Below are 4,470 nucleotides of genomic sequence, written 5' to 3' on the forward strand. Positions count from 1 at the left end.
AGCGCGGAGCCACTCTGCGCTGCCTATGAGGCAGCGTGGGAGGGGGTGGAGGTTGGTTCTCAGGGAACTGGCCTCTGAGAGCAGGCTCCAAGGTCAGTTCCCAGGAACTGATCTATCCTGTGGCCATCTAGCTGCTGACTAGAGGCCATAGGATTGCACCCTTAGTTGTGAAGTAAGAATGGCAATGGCTGTATCAGAATATGGGGAAATGTGTATAATTAAATGAAGGAATGAACGAGTGAATGAGAGAGCACAGTGGTTAAAGAATAAGGCAAATCCACACAACTTCTTATCACTTCTAAGTCAACACTTTATACTTTGCCATAATGCAATTAAGCATGTACCACTGTGTTTTGGCCCAATAGCTTCCTAATAATGAAATCACTGAAGGAAATGTCTTACACAATGTGGGAATTGTTAGATAACAAAGGAAGAAAGAATTGATTTCAATAAGCTACAACTATACATTTGCGTGCATACGTGCAAAAAGGACCACTTTGCAGCAAACTCTTCTTAGAGCTTTGTGGACTTCTTTGTTTCTTAAACTGTAGATTAAGGGATTAACCAAAGGAGTCAAGACTGTGTAAAAGACAGAGAAGACTTTATTGAGGTATCTCAGAGTGGGTGTATCTGGCAACATTTAGACAATGATGATTGTACCATAAAATATGCAGACCACAATGAGGTGAGAGGAACAGGTTGAAAAGGCCTTTTGCCTTCCAGTGGTGGATGGAATCTTTAGGATGGTGATAATGATGCAAACGTAGGATGTGAGAGTCAGTAGAAAAGGAGTGATAGTGAAAATGAAGGTCAAGAGGAAAGTAATGAGTTCGATCAGGCTTGTGTCACTGCAGGACAGTTTTTCCATTGGAATGAAATCACAAAAGTAATGATCAATGACATTGGGGCCACAAAAGGATAATTGAGCCATCAGAAATATTATTATGCAATTAGCCAATAAAGAATCAATCCATGCCCCGGTCATGAGCTGAACACAGAATTTTCTCTGCATGATGGAGGTGTAGTGTAAAGGTCTACATATTGCCAGATAGCGATCATAGGACATTGCTGCCAGGAGATAAGTTTCTATACCAACACAAGAACCAAACAAATAAAATTGGGCCATGCATCCACTAATAGATATGGACCTCTCGCCCTTTAACAAATTGGCCAACATTTTGGGCAAGATGATGGAGCTATAGCAAGTCTCCAAGCATGACAAATTTCCCAAGAAGAAGTACATGGGGGTGTGAAGGTGCTGATCAGCCAGAACTAGCAAAATGATGAGGAGATTCCCAGTTATTGTCACAATATAAATCATTAGGAAGAGCAAGAAAAGAAGAGGCTGCAACTCTGGGATATTCCCAAAACCAATGAGGATGAATTCTGTGATGGCTGTATAGTTGCCTTTCTCTGCATTCCACATTGATTTAACCCAGTGCAGGTCACACCAATCCTAGAATATAATCAGAAGGACATTGATTTTAATATGGAGGCATCAACCAAGTCTTAGGTGTTTTAAGTGTATAGAGAATTTTGGGTTGAGTTACCAAAATGAGCTTTTTCCTAACATGTACTTGGAAAATCTGACACTACAAAACATCACTGGTTTATTTGTTTTCATTTTCAGACATTCACCAAGTCACACACACACACACACACACACACACACCTTATTTCAGCTGCATGGATAATTTGCTTTTGATCATTTACCCAACAAGGACTCTCTCCCACTCCCACTTATTGTCTCTGTAGAATGTGAGGCTGGGAAGCTCCATTAATTTCTTGTGTCTCTGGAAAGGCATATTTGTGACAGGAGTAAGTAAAACAGAGTTATGCGGCTTTCTTAGTCCTCCTGACAGATTCTGCTTACCACATATGTTGACAGCTTTTAGTGTTGTCATAATTCTCCTTAGATCCAGGGTCTAAAACTCTTTGCCTGTAGCCAATTGGAAATTATTTGCAAGGAGGTAGTGGCTGAACAGTCTTTGTCTGGTCTGACTGAGAATGGCTATGATAATTTTGTGGGTTTCTGTTTTATCACTTTTTTTCAGGCTTTTCCCAAGGAGTTCAAAGCAGCTTGCAAACTCCCCCTCTTTCAACATTCTTTCAACAATCATGTCTGGTAAGGTAGGCTGAGACAAAGTGAGACTCCTGCTGAATGCTGTATCCAGAATGCTGAATGTGGGATCTGAACCTGGATCTTCCCAGCTTTAGGGGCAATCTACTTAACAACTTTAAACTGGTTTCAAACCAGTTTATCTAAAGGGATCCTGCAGTTTCATGAGGGTACTGAGAATTCTTTGCTAGAGACCCCTGTCCCCTGCCCAAGTGGCCCCTCTTCCTAGAGCTAGGGATGGCGGTGAATTCCGCCACGGATTTCAGTGAGGCCGAATGCACCGCCGCCATTTCCAAGTAAAAAAAACCCAAACAAAACGTGATAGGCTACGTAAAGATTTACATAGCCTATCACGGCTAGATTTTTTAAAAACACCGTGATAGGCTACATAAATGTTTACGTAGCCAGTCACGGCTGAGTGGGAAAAAAAAAACCCGTGCTGCCATTTGCGTTCCTTATTTTGGCATGTGTAATCTACGTAAACATTTACGTAGACTACGGCGAAAATAAGAGGAACACAAATAGCGTTTTTCCCCCCCACTCAGCCGTGATAGGCTATGTAAACATTTACGTAGCCTATCACGGCTGACTGCAGGGACGCAAACGGCGGCGGCTATGGCTGCCTCCATTTGCGTCCCGGCAGGACTGGAGGATTCGTGGCCGGAGGGACGGGGCGCTTCCCCCCCGGCCAGAATTTCGGGGGGGAGGGACAGGGCGCCTCCCCCTTGGCCAGAATTTCAGGGGGGAGGGATGGGGCACCTCCCCCCTGGCCAGAATTTCAGGGGGGAGGGACGGGGTGCCTCCCCCCGGCCAGAATTTTCGGGGGAGCACCTCCCCCCCACTGCGAATCAAGCTTCGGGATCAGGTAAGGGACTTTTGTACATCCCTAGGCTATGGTGGCCACCGTTTGCATTCCTTATTTTTCGCCGTCTTAGTCGACATAAATATTTACGTAGACTATTACGGCAAAAATAAAGGGAACACAAATAGCATAGTGGGCGCTATTTGCGTTCCTTTTTGATTAGCTGTTTTAGCCTATGTAAATATTTATGTAGACTAAGATGGTGAAAAATAAGGAACGCAAATGGCGGCCACTGTAGCTGCCGCCATTTGTGTACGCATTTTTTTTTAACCCAGACGTGATAGGCTACGTAAGTCTTTACGTAGCCTATCATGTCTATGTAAAAAAAAAAAGAAAAAAAAAGATGAGACTGCAAATGGCGGCGGCGGCAGCCAGTTGGAAGACCAGCTGCCCTGCCGCCACAGCCTCTGGAGCCACTGCCGTCCGGAACATCCACCCCAGGTAAGTCTCATCCCGGGGGGGATCCGCAGGGGGGCGGGGGGGTGGCAGGCCATTCCGCCACAGACTTTGGGGGGCTGAATGCCAGTGCATTCGGCCTCACTGAAATCCGTGGAGGAATTCTCCTCCATCCCTACTAAAAACAGGTTTGAAACCAGTTTAAACTTGTAATGTAGATTGCCCCTAAGGCTTTGTTTTAAACATTAAACATTAAACATCATTTTAAACATCTCCTGCAGGCTTTGATTTAAACATTAAAGAATCTATGTGGGGCTGCTAATTTGATTGGGAAATAACCATCAGGGGGACAGAGATGGTTTAGCACCACTTCCCTGCTATAAATTGCCTCCTTCCTGAAGTTGTCATTAGCTCCTCAGGAAAAGTTGTAATGGATGACTTCAATTACCCCTGCATTGACTGGAGAAATGCATGTTCCAATCATGAGAAAGAAGCGAAATTTCTCAATGCCCCAAATGACTGTGCCCTAGAACAGTTGGACATGGAACTGAACAGAGGGGAGATGACCCTTGAAGTGTTGCCAGCCACTCAAGATCGAGTAGGAAGTGTGACTGTCGTTGAACCAACTGGAAACAGCAACCACAGTGCTGTCAGATTTAATATGTATTTAAGTGGAAAATTGCCAAGGCAGCTCAACACAGTCACATTTGACTTTAAGAAAGGAAACTTGTCTAAAAGGAAGGAACGGGTAAAAAGGAAGCTGAATGAGGCAGCTGAGAGGGTTACTTAAATCTCTTCAAAATGCCTAGAGGTTACTCGAAACAGCTCGAATAGAAGCTCAGCTGGCATGTACACCACAGGTCAGCACCAAGTCCAGGAGGTCACCAGCATGATTAACAAGCTGTGTCAAGGAAGCTATAAGAGAAAAAGAAGGCTTCCTTCAGAAAATGGAAGTCCTACCTAAATGAGAACTAACAGGAACACAAACTTGCACAAAGGAGATGCACAGACAATAAGAAATGCAAAAAAAGTGGAAAAAAAACACATTTTGAGGAGTAAATTGATAACAACATCAAGGCCAAGAATAAATAGT

General features: G+C 44.0%; 1 pseudogene; it reads right to left on the reverse strand.

The window, feature by feature from the left end:
• Positions 1 to 460: 460 nt before the first annotated feature.
• LOC146341298 (olfactory receptor 11A1-like) lies at positions 461 to 1,426 on the reverse strand (annotated as a pseudogene).
• Positions 1,427 to 4,470: the final 3,044 nt, after the last annotated feature.

This window comes from Heloderma suspectum, chromosome 6, assembly GCF_057233095.1.
Source record: "Heloderma suspectum isolate Gila_16-S chromosome 6, 16-S_ref, whole genome shotgun sequence".
Lineage (NCBI taxonomy): Eukaryota > Metazoa > Chordata > Lepidosauria > Squamata > Helodermatidae > Heloderma > Heloderma suspectum.